At 42.1% G+C, this 13075-nt stretch overlaps 1 protein-coding gene across 3 annotated transcripts in view; it reads left to right on the top strand.

Moving 5' to 3' along the window:
- The window catches only part of dab1b (DAB adaptor protein 1b), a 155478-nt gene that overhangs the window by 54569 nt on the left and 87834 nt on the right, over window positions 1-13075 (top strand). The window contains exon 3 of one of the 3 annotated variants that reach the window (XM_049597284.1): window positions 5113-5208. The exons of 1 other annotated variant lie outside the window; for it this stretch is intronic. The gene's annotated coding sequence lies outside the window, so the exon portion shown is untranslated. Of the gene's footprint in view, window positions 1-5112; window positions 5209-7506; window positions 7589-13075 lie in introns of those variants that run through there. One more of the 3 variants, XM_049597287.1, reaches the window with a different exon arrangement.

Genomic DNA, 13075 nt, shown 5'->3' with positions numbered 1-13075 from the left:
TTGGTTAAAATGAAAAACAACCAATGAGCACCGCAGGGGGGCTCAATTAGCCAACAGCACCGTGGGCAGTACTCAAGGAGTGCCAATCAGTGCGCCAGAACCAACGGGGAGTAATAACAACAATGGTGAACATCAAAGACAAGATGGACACTGCTACCAAGGCTATTCTAAATCGATATTCAGTCATTTATTCATTCATTTTACGTAACTGCTTATCCTGTTGGGGGTCGTGGGGGTGCTGGAGCCTATCCAAGCTGACACTGGGTGAGAGGCAGGGTACACCCTGGTCAGGTCACCAGACTATCACAAAGTTGACACATAGACATACAACCATTCAAGTGGGCAATTTAGAGTCACCAGTTAATCACCAATTAATCATTTGGACTGAGCACCTGGAGAAAACCCACACTGACACAGGAAGAAAATGCAAACTCCGCACAGAAGGGCTCCCCCACCCCGGGTTCATACCAGAAACCCTCTTACTGTGAAGTGACAACGCTAACCACTGTACCATTGTGTCGACTCAACATCTCAAACAACATGTTTTCTCAATATCGCCCGACTTCTGTGGGATATGAGTCAAATGATGCCGATATGTAATAACTTATTGGGTCAATAACCGATACTGATATTGATATATCCACTTTTTTCCTCACCTAATTTTAGTGATCATCCAGTCTCTTCTGTAGTGGAATTAGCATCATATTATGCATGCATACTCTTATCATGATGGCCCACCAGCTGATGGAGACATGAAATGCAGTACTTTTCAGCATAATAATAATATTCATTCATTGTGCAAAAGAAGTAAAAGCATGTTGGCTGATTCTGAGAGTTCATTTAAAAGCCGATATGGGCCGATACCGATGACGTGCCAATATTATCGTGCATCTCTACCTTTAACCAAGGCAAGTGTGCTTTGTTCCAAGTCTCTTTAAACCTGCCAGCAAAACAGAAATGAGCATTTACTATGGCATTGGTATAATAGTATTATAGTAACGGGAAACAAACTAAGTACCCACTGAGCACTACATTAATCCTGTCAATCATTGTGCACATTAAGCAAGAATTATCCATCAGTCTTGTGTTCCAGTCAAAAATGAGCACATTATCTCTTTAATAAGTGTGTCTGCAAGTTTACAAGTTTTAGAGATAGAGACTACATAGAGACCAAAGAATTGTAACACACCCACCACACCTGCAACATTCCCTGTTTGAGGAACCAAATATTTCAGGAATATTATAAAGATTAAAAACTACACATTTCTGGCACCCACGCAAATTCACTCTCATGATTCCTTCACTCACACACATCCCACTCCTCTCCTTATGAGAGGCACACATTACAACCAAAATAAATCTGTCTGCTGTGGGATCAGACGGAATATTGTGTCCAACCGCTACAGAGACGCTGCTGATGTTTTCTCTATGAATAAATAAGGCTGCTCACATATCATTCTGTGGTAGTGCCGTATTGATTTCAGTTTGTATCACAGCTCTGATGAGGATGAAAGTTTTGTATATTTAAAGAAGAAGTTGTGGGAGAAGAAGCTGAGGATGCTGAATCTGAATAATTACTTAAAAAGAAGTGCGTTTATCATTAAAATTATCGGTCAGTGCTGACTTCTGACACATTTTACCAGTATATAAGATGTAAAATTATAGATTTTTTTTTCATATCTTGTATAACTATGTCAATTTTCTTCCTAAATAGGTTGTAAATGAGATTTTAAGCTAACAGGATTCAAATTATTGCTTGAAAGTCTCTTAATTTGGTCGTACATTTTGTTTTTTAAATTAGATCCTAATCAGTCTGTCATACTTCTTTAAAGTAGTGGTATTTTTGATTGGAAGGCTGCAAACATAACGAAAAACCCAAGATGCTTATATCATATTTTTCACCTAAATTATTTTACAGAAAACACAACAAAGTGTCACTGAACTAAAAGAAAAATGTATGAGCAAGTGCAATAAACATACACATCAGGTACGCTCTCCGTCTAGCAGTACTATAGCTCATCTGATGTTTTCCAAACTCTGTCTAGAGACTCCTGCATACCGGAGCGTGGATCACCCAGGCTACATGAAGCGTAATGTAGGTCAGGTGTGTGAGCCGCAGTGCTGGTTCACAGCGCTGACCCAGTAACAAGCCCTCTGTCCTGCTCTGCTGTCAGCCCACCTCACCTGGCACACAAGGTTAGGTTAGTCCCTCTGACTGTGTCATACAGCAGCCACAGGAGCGAAGAGGCAGCAGCGTCCAGCTGTCTGATCATCTGCAGGATCAGCAGATGAAGACGTCCATGATGGGAGTGTGTCGACAGCTGGTTCTCAGTGTCGGGTCCGGAACAACCCAGTGTGTGTAGTGATTTTAGTACGTGCTTACTATGAGTAATGATTGACAAGTTTTCTGGTATTTGAAGAGTGGAGCTGTAGGTGTGGTGATGTTGATGGTTACAGGTACAGCCTGTCCACATACCCTCTAAACAAAACGATCATGGCCTGTTAAATTAGAGATGGTGAAGAAACCATCGGAACTTAATTTTCTCAGCTCAAACACAGTAATGTCCACTTAGTTATACTTATAGCTATCTCATCGAAAAGAATCACAACAGAATGAAAATAAATTTGATAACAAAAATCAAGTCAGTAACATTATAATGTATCTCTAATGCTTGCGGTCAAGACTAGTAGAAGGTCCTTCTAGAGTCTTGACCTATGACAGCCACTGTATCCTCATACAACAGTTTGTATGATATTCTATGAATTAGCGCCCCACTAACTAGGTTTAGGGAAAACAAACATGGTGAAGATGTACCCTAAAACGCAGATAATATTCACTCGAATTTCACATGGTTTTAAACACCTGTCTCATGGGAAAAGTCCTGTGTTTTATGATCCATCCACCTCCCTAACCTGCTTCCTTACAGACCACTTGGGACCGCTTCCTTGTTTACTACCATCTGTGCATTTGTGACGTGATCACACCCTTCTAAAATAGGTGGGCTATGCATGGAATACCAACTCATGATAACATGGGATATGTACGAATTTTGGTGCATTACTTTTCGTAGAAAAACACACAACAGTTTGTGACAAAAGTCTCAGTAGGGCATCACCAAAGTTTCCTGAATTCATTCTCTGGGCACTGTGGATATCTATTCCTAATTCTGTAGTAATCCATCAAATAGTTGTGTAGACATTTAACTAAAAGACAAGAATTCCACCTCTTGGTGATAGAGGCAATCAAAATCTTTCATTAGTCGAATCAAAAGAAGAAAATGTTGGCACTGTACATTTCTGCAAACCGTGGACACTTTACATTGGTACGCCTCATGCAAACATTTCAATATTTCTAAACTGACGTGTTATATGAGCTGACTTTGTCATTAGGGCCTGGAGGAGACGGTGGATTGCGTGACACCTAGGCAAGATGGCTGCCAGGCTGCAGACCACTGTTTGAGACCAGCAAAGAACGAAAGGGGGGCTTTTTTTGGCAGACTTCAGCCGCATTTCCAGTGGCGACTGTGCCACCAAAATGGGTGCTTTTTCGCAAGACATCAACAGCATTTCCCGTGGCAATGGTGCCATCAAAACATGGTGTTGTTAGCAACACATAGGCAGCATTTGCAGCTATGATTGTGCCATCAAATGGGATACTTTTTAGTGAGACATTGGTAGCATTTCAAGCAAATTGTGCGACCAAAGCGGAATGCTTCCTGTAAGACATCATTAGCATTTCCAGCTGCAATTGTGCTAACAAAACAGGGTGCGAGACGTAGGCAGTATTTCCAGCGGCAATTGTGGCACCAAAATGAGGGGCTTTTTAGCAAGATACTGGCAGCATTTCTAGCAGCAATCGTGCCATCAAAACAGTGTGCTTTTAGTGAGACAATTGCACCAATTCCAGCGATGATTGTGCCATCAAAATGGGGTGCTTCTAGCAAGACATCATCAGCATCTTCAGCCCCCAGAAAACTGGTATTTTAAGCCAAAATATGACCTTTATCCAACAAAAATGAGTGTTTGTGCCTAAACATAATGCCACGTTACCCACGGCATTGTTAGAAATGTAAACAAATGTAAAGCTTCAACATATCTGCTCTAATAACTTACATTGCTGAAATGTACACTGCCAACATTTCTTCTGCTGATTGGTTTGCCTTCATCCTCTGAACACTGTGAATGTCTGTATAAGATCTCATGGAAATCCATTTAATAGCTGCTGAGATTATTCAGCCTGGACCCAAGTGTTCGACTGACAGACTGACATTGTGATTCGTAGAGCGAAGAGACATTTGTTTGTATTTCTTCTCACTTCCATCTTATCTTGTTTGTTGTCTTGTCAACGCTCAGTTTCTTTCTTTTCTCACTCAGTTTATGTTGAGGTTTGAACTCCTGTGGGGGCAGGAATAGCCACGGAGCGTATCTCCGCTCATCTAAACTTGGCAGTTTTACTTATTCCAAACAAACTGCTGCTGCTCCTTTGGCTGCTTCTTTAAAAAGACATCATTACTTTCTATGAACCACACAGCTTTTTATAGTGAAAATGTGTTCTGCCACTGAATGTTGAGAAAAGAAAAAGTAAAAAAAGAAAAAATGGTATATCTGTTCGAACCAATCAGTAACACAATGTCTAGCAGAAAACATTTTGTAAGATACACTTAGTGGCTTTCTTGCAGAGTTAGATGAGAAGGTTGATAATGATGACTGGTGTCTGCACAGTAAATATGGAGCTACTGCTCACTGCCAGTTAGCTTAGCTTAGCACAAAGACTGGAAACAGAGGGAAACAGCTAGCCTGACTCAGTCCAGAGTCTGAGTTTAAAAGCTTTAGCTGCTTTTAGAAAGATCAAAATGTGATAAGTGAAATATCTTCTTTAACTCACACCTTCAGATATAGCTCCAGAGAAAGTACATAATTTAAATTCAGTCATGGAGATTTTATATATTTGACAAATATGAAACATAGAGATTTGGGGTTTTTTTTTTATAAATCATCATATGAAAAACTTTGGTATGAGATTAAGATTCTACAAACCTTTTCCCTTTTTATTAAAATACCACCTGTGTCATGTGACATTAACTGCAAACATGGTCTATATTTGCTGCACAGGGGGACAAAAATACTCCGCCAGTATGAGCAGCAATCAAACCCAACGTCTTGAAAAAAGGTCAGCCTCTGCGAACATGGCAACATCACCGTGAAAAGGTAAACACGCGGGGGGTTCATGTGTGTTTTCACCATACCTGTTTCTTCTCCTGTGAAAAATTGAATTAGCAGGTGGTACATTAAGCAGCTTATGTTTAGTTTACGATGATCGCCCTCCCCCCTCTTTTTACCCCTGTTTTCTCGCTCCCACTTTTCTGACAGATGTCGAGTCTCTCCCCGAGCTTCTCCACCTTACTCCTGTACCTGCCTGCGAGGCTCCGCGACGGCTCTGTGTGTTTGTCGACTTAATGCCAGAGCAAGGCTCTAATCTGCCATTAAGACAGGGGGAGCGAGAGGCTTACTGGTGTTTCTCTTACAAATCCACTTCCAGAAAACCCCGGCAGAGATGCTGCACTGCATCCCAACGGATTAGTGATGGGGCTACCACTGACAGGGAGAGTGGAGAGGAGAGGGGAGGAGAAATAAAAGGTCAAAAAGAAATGATGTGATGAGGGAAAAGTGAGGCTGAAATGAGGTGAATGGGTGGAGGGCAATGGGGAAAGCAAAGCACGGACGGACAGGAAACCTAGGTGAGAAAATGAAGTGCATTTGTGTGTTCAGACGTTGCTCATGTGGGAACACACAAGAGACAGGAGTGAAAAGGAAAATGACACAGGAAGGCAGGGGTGTAAGAGCCAGAGAATGAGGACAAAAGGGAGAGAAGTGGTGGTACTGTGTGGGAGCTGGATGTAGAATGAGGGGTTGTGGGCTGCTGCATTTAAAGGTCCAATGTGTAGGATTTAGGGGGATATATTGGCAGAACTGTAATAGAAGTATTTTTCTTTAGTGTATCAATGCCTGAAAATAAAAATTGTGTTTTTGCTACCTTAGAAGTAGGTCTTCATCTATGCCATGTTTTTAGAGTTGCCCAGCACTGACAAACCAAACACTGGCTCTAGATGGGGCCATTCACGTCTTTTTTTTTTTTTTTTTTTTTTTGTATTTTTATGTTGCCACCGTAGTTAGCAGCCTCTCCGCAACAAGCAGCGTCAGACAAACACTGATTTTTTTTTAACATGAAATTACTTTATTCTGTGTTTTTACCTGTTTCAATCACCTGTTTCGTTTGTGTGACGCAGAGACCGATAAAAACCTCCTGAACATCTAGATCTTAAGTTATCAGAGAAAAGAAAAACAAAAAAGAAACATGTTAGCAGGTGCTAGGCTAGCAGCTCATCTCCGACATGCCAAATGGCATAGGAGAAACACTGATTTTTAACGTCAAACTGCTTTATTCTGTGATTTACCAGTTTAAATCACCCGGTCCATTTGTTTTGGAGAGGAAGAGACCTCTGTGGATAATTCGGCTCCAGGAGAAACCTCCTGAATGTCTGGATCTTATGTTATCAGAAAAAAAGTAAGCACACGTTAGCAGATGCTAGGCTAGCAGCCAGTCTCCGGCATGCCCAACAGCACTGGAGAAACACTGATTTGTAACGTGAAACTGCTTTATTCAGTGTGGTTTTTTTTTTGTTTTTTTTTTTACCTATTTAAATCACCTGGGGTCTCATTTATAAAACAATGCATAAGATCCATACTAAAAATGTACGCTGGACAAAACCTAAAAATGGCCATGCGCCAAAAAATATTCAACAATTTCTACAATCATATTTCCACCTCACCATCTGCGTCATCAATGTCCTGTCTTCAGGCCTCATTTTGGGGCGTATGTAGTGTTTTATAAATTAGACCCCTGGACGGTTTGTTTTAGAGAGGAAGACACCTGGATAGATAATTCGGCTCCCTGTTAAAACACTGAAGGAATTCTAACTGGGAGAATCTGCAATCCTCACTGCTAGATGCCACGAAATCCCCCTAAATCTCACACACTCTTCCTTTAAAATCTGGTATCCACACAGCGTTTACTCAATGTTGTGTGCAAGTATCATTTACTGACTGGTCCCTGCTCTTCGTCGTAACCCCTTTAACCTGTACAAACACACAGCCGATTTACTCCTCCCTCCATCCTGCTTTCTTCGCTCAGCCTTTGCTTTAATGATAGCCAGACTGTACGGCCCTCCTAGTGTCACTGTGTTGCAGCCCAGGCATGACTAACACCTTTCTGAAGGCTGTCCATCTGTGGTGGGAACACCGGAGAGCCAGAGCAGGGGTCTGAAATGGAGCAGTCCTGACAGGCAGATGGCTCGGCTCCTCCGTGCCAGGACTGTGCCCAGTTCCCTCCACCCCCACAACTCGCCCCCCTTTTGGCTCAGCCCATCTGTGGATCGGCCTTGAGGGGGGAATGAACGTGGCCCACCTGGGCTGACAGGGGGCAGCAGGCAGTGTCCATTTTGTTCTGAGTCAGAGGTCCGTCAGAGCCTAAAATGCACTTAGCAAAGGAGAAACCACCCACGCTCATCAAGGAGCTGCCCCTCTAAAGGTAAGTGAAGGGTTTTTTTTCTTCTTCTTCTACTCTATGCCAAACACTCCCGGCTTTCTGTGGGCAGTTGCCATGGCTACGGTAAAGTAAGCGACCACCTGTGGGTTCGCTTCTGATGTAAAAGGCAAAAAGAGACAAATCAACAGACTGCAAACTGATTGACCGAGAGTAGCCTGGAATAAATCCAGCATTTCCAATCCTCTGATGTTTCAGGACGTTCACGCAGGCAGATAAAAACATCTTGATTCAGCAGACAGGAAAGCCTCTGCATCAGTCAGATAGGCACTCAGTCACAGTGGGCATGGGCAGCAGATTTTAGCCCGGGTCAGAGCAGCCTGAACCCCCCACAGCAACTCGCTCCACAGATTCCTCTCCTGCTGGACATCAATCTTCAGTGCTGCTGCCTAGGCAAAGAGCAGATTTGATTTCTCCACTGAACAGAACTCAACCCTTGACCTTCCTCCCCTCAAAGCCCTGGTAGCCCCAAGTAGTTGCTATGGTTACTGTAAAGCGGGCGGTAGTAGTAGCTGCAGCCCTGCAGGATTCAGAGCCACTATGAACATTATAGGAATAGATATAAATTTCTACAAGCCCCTCACAAAGTGTAATTGAATGTGGTGAGGAAACCCGCCCCTGTCAATAAATTGCCTATTTATTTCTGGCCTTGAACAAGGTGACTGCGTGTAATACATGCCAGCACACTGTGCAGCGAGATGCTCTGAGTCTGAGCAGAGGTGCATCCTGTTTGAAAACACAGTCATGTCTGAGCTCTCTCTAGTCATGTGTGTGTGTGTGTGTGAGCACTAGCGTGTACTGTATGTGTACATACATGTGTCCAAGCATGTGAGTATGTGTTGACTTGGTGCCAGTGGGCTCCTCGTGCCAGCGCCGCAGTCTGGTGAGGCAGAGCAGCATGTCGACCGCACAGCTGCGCGCGGGCAGCTCCCATTGGTCGAGGTTAACGAGGTAGAGAGCACATCTGCATCGGAGCAGGCCACGGATGAGTGAGGCCACGGCAGAAGCTGTCGTGCTCTCTCCCTCTCTCCCTCTGACTTGCCTGCATGTGTTCTCATGTGTGCAGAAAGTGCACAACTGTGGGTTTATTTTAATGTCAGGAAGGGTGTCAGTATGTCAATGGAAGGGAAATATTATTTATTCTAGTGCAGAATTATTTGCATTAGGCTCCCACAGAATTTACTGCATGTGTGTGCATATACAATACCCAAGTAAACCAGTGTGTGGTTAGGAAATAAAGTCATTTAAATGCAAATAACAGTTAAACAAATGTAATTTTTTAACCAAATTTCACCTGGTTTAGCAAAACAATCCCGATTTAGGGTCCACTTACCAGCTTTTTCTGGAGCTTTCAACCACATCAAATGGTCTACACACAGATATCTGTGTATCTGTGTGTGTGTGTGTGTGTGCAGAATCTGTAGGCAATGGGACAAGATTTTGGTATTGGAAACATTTTGGTTTTTGTTTGTAGCCTGAGTGGTATTGACCAGTGAGCTTTGGTTGCCTGCAGGAAAACAGTCCATGTGGAGAGCAGAAGATGTGGAACACATTGACAGAAATGCAACCCATTAGCTATCATCTGTTGATGATTTTGTTTTTTATTATTTGTTTGCATACATATGTGGATATCTGTGTATAGAGATAAGCTGAAATGTTGTTGGGACCTGTCTCAAGTTGATAATCAAACTGTAAACAATGAGTGCTGCACAAAAGATGAAGTCTTGGCCTGGATATCTGCTGACTACTTTGGAGCCCTTGAAATATTGACAGCAAAAGCTGGAGGCTTTTTGTCTCAGACCAATAGCTAAGGCATCCCAAGATTGTTTGTACAGTTCACATGAAGATGGAAGATGGTTTTCAGACCTAGAGTTGTCTTGCTTTGGTCTGAAACAGGGACTGATTTTGCTACAAAGTTGTATAATTGCCTAGAGTTGGTTCGTGTTCTCACGGCAGCATTTACAAGTGGACCAGATCAAATGCCTTGTGTGAGAAAGCTGCTCTTGATTGGTCAGAATTTCCATGCGGGAAAAATCCAGGAAGTAAACAAAACGTTGAAGAAGAGTACACTTGCAAGATAACTGTGACACTTTCTAATGTCACAATGGAGGGACAACTACGCAGGTTGATTTTAGCACTGGTCATTGTGGACTATATTGCTGTCATTTTTGCAACTTAACTATGTTGGCATGTAAGTAACTGTGAAATTTCATTCTTTAAGGTTTAGAGTCTGGAATTTAGTGGCATCTAGTGGTAAGGTTGCAAATTGCGATCAACTGAAATTTCTGTCATATGGCAAGTGTGTAGGAGAACAACAGCAAAAACATGAATGGCCCTATCTGTTGTTTGGTTTGTCCATTCTGGGCTACTGTAGAAACAATGAGACAGTCTCCGAAGAAGAGGACCCGCTCCGTACTTAGGCTACATATAAACAGCTCATTCCAAGGTAACCAAAACACAATGACTCATAGTTTTCAATCAAGACGTCCCTTTATGGTTCAAAAATTGTTTCAAAACGAAAGTTGTGTTGACATCTGGGATGTTACCTGGCCATGAGCTGGATGTCCTCCTTGGGTGTTCAAGCAAGGTTAGAATATGACGTTAATGTGAACAGGCCTATTAAGCTTTTCTGCTTAAAAAAGTTTATGTACTCAGTGTGTAAAATAACGTTGACTCCCACAGGACACAAACTTCAGATCTCCTGGGTGAAAGTCCTATGCATGACTCATTCATCCACCATGACTCCTCCCTTTATTTATACGACACCTGACTTTCTGTCAGAAGGTCCTGAAGGCATTTTTCTCGTGATTTTTTCCTTTATAATCTCAGAGAGTATTCAGTATCTGTCTGATAAATGTGAGTTTTTTCTCCTAAATTTACCACTTTAATCTGGGAAATTTTGAGTTTTTTCTAAGTAATATTACCCCGCCTCCTCCAGCTGTGTATTTACCTACAATGGTCCTAATACGCCACTGTACCTAAATGACCTACTTTTGATTTGTTACAAATTTCAAGCACTTATTCATCAAAACAACCCAGCAACAAACAGCATATAGCTTCTTTAAAATCAACCACAATCAACTGTGTAACTGTTAATAAAAGATTTTATTGAGCTGTAGCTACCAGTGGTTGTTGCTGTACGACCACATTGAAACAGGTTTGTTGACACTTCTGTACTTCTTTTCTTTCAACGGAAGATAATGTCGCTGCCAGAACTTCCTGATATCTCCGACTCATTGAATTACAACTTGACAGCTGGCATTAATGTTTTTCCCCCACTCTGCTGTTCATAATTACGTCTTAAAGATACAATGTGAATGTGGCATATGACAAGTCAAAATGTCTGCTGTGAAAATGGCCTACATGTAAACAGGAGAACTCCAAAGGAAACCAGGATCCTGTGATCTCCTGCACACATTCCATGTTGTGTTTGCAGTGCGTCTGCTACTTAAATTATGTAATAGTCAGTCAGTAAGACAAAAAATATGATCATAAATGATGCAATGATGGGCTACATGCTGAAATGAAAGCGTGTGTCTGACACTGGAAATGTGGAGGATAGACCGTTTCTTCGCTCTTACTGGGGATCAGATAAAGGAGAAGCTCATTCCAGCAGCACAGTGAAGGCAGCAGAGGCCAGGAAGTCAAAAACAGGTTACAGGGTTCTTCCTCAGCTGCTGCACTCACTCAGTCGGCACAGACACGACAGAGACAAACGCACCTGAACTGATACAGATGATCAGAAATGCGTATGAATAACCAGGCTGCTCTGTGTTCCATGTAAATGTCATTTCCCAGATATGATCAAAAACAGGATAAGATTCAAAACCCGAAAACAGTACGTGTATGCTGTGTCATCTGTAAAAGAAAAAAAAGAAAATCCCCACTTTTGTGCAGGGATTTTCAATGCAACACGAGCCGGCAAACAAGGAGTCGCTCCTCAAATTACAGGTGCACTGGTTTGAAAATCAAAAAATCAGCAAACTTATCACGGCGCAGGGTGAAGTCATGCAAAGGTAACACATCCTGGAAATAAACATGCTCAGACTGCCTTGGCAAACAGGAAGAAGCGATGATATGCTTCCATTCACTGCTCATTAAATTTGAGTGGTTTCATAAATACCAGGATTTATTCACACACCTTCAGTGAATGTTTACATCCCCTCAAGAGGTAGAGGCTTTTATTGTGGGACTATATGCCACTGTAAACAGTTCAGGACACTGAATGACGCACAGTGCACTTTCCACACTGACTGACAAGTTTACATGAACACAGATATTCCACATAACTCTGAATATGACAATATTCTGAATTTCATACAGGTCATGTAAACAGCAGATTCTGTTTGGATATTTCTAGTGTAGCATTTTCTGAAGACATGGGATATGTCTATTATTCAGGTTTTAGAAGCATTATTTATACATGTTTACAGCGCATTCAGAATATGTGTCTCAACTGGGGTTTTCACTAAAGTTTGTGACACACAGCCTCGTGTGTGTTTACAGTCAGCTCCGTGCCTTGTCATGGATGCAGTGTACACAAGCCAACTAGCCAGCAGTTTGCAAGGCTGTGGAGTTGAGATGCATGCCCTAAAGGAAAGCCTTCAAGGTACAGTGTGTAGGATTAAGGGGAATATATTGGCATTAGAAAGTAAAAAATAAGAAAAAGAATAATTGTTGTATTTTCGTTACTTTTGAAAGAGCCGTTATATCTACATAGGGAGCGGGTCCACGTCATGTTGCGCTGCCATGTTTCTACAGTAGCCCAGAACAGACAAATGAAATATTGCCCTTGGACTGGGCCATCAGCGTTTTCATGTTGGCCACCATAATTAGCAGCCTTTCTGCAATGAGCAGCGTAAGAAAAAGCAGGGTGTTTTTTTAACGTGAAACTGCTTTATTCAGTGTTTTTTCTGGTTTAAATCACAAGCTCCAGTTGTTTTTGAGAGGAAGAAACCTCTGTGGATAATTCAGCTCCCAGTAGAAACCTCCCAAATGACTGGATTAGAAATAAGGTGAGCACACTTTTATAGGTGCTATGCCTACAAGCCATCTGCAACTTGCCAAACAGGGTAGAAGAAACACTGATTTGTGACGTGAAACTGGTTTATTCAGTGGTTTCACCTGTTTAAATCACCTGGTCTGTTTATTTCGGAGGGGAAGAGACCATTGCAGACAATTCAGCTCCAGGTTAAAACCTCCTTCTCCCAGAATTCTAACCGGGAGAAGTTTCAGCTGGTCACAATGTACAATCTTCACAGCTAGATGCCACTAAACCCCCCTAAATCTTCCACACTACCTTTACACATGATGAAAGACTTGGATATCAACAGGTTTTTGGATATACACCAATATGGCAACACCAACCTTTTCAGGAAGGTGGCTTAAGGAATGAAAGAGGTAGGCTGTGTTCACACGTTCCAACAAGTGTTCCAACAAGTGTTCCAACATGTTCCACTTCTACGTATTTTG

The sequence above is a fragment of the Epinephelus fuscoguttatus genome, linkage group LG15 (genome assembly GCF_011397635.1).
Source record: "Epinephelus fuscoguttatus linkage group LG15, E.fuscoguttatus.final_Chr_v1".
Classification (NCBI taxonomy): domain Eukaryota; kingdom Metazoa; phylum Chordata; class Actinopteri; order Perciformes; family Serranidae; genus Epinephelus; species Epinephelus fuscoguttatus.
The sequence above is the reverse complement of the archived record's forward strand: the minus strand, read 5'-3'. Positions and strand labels throughout refer to the sequence as shown.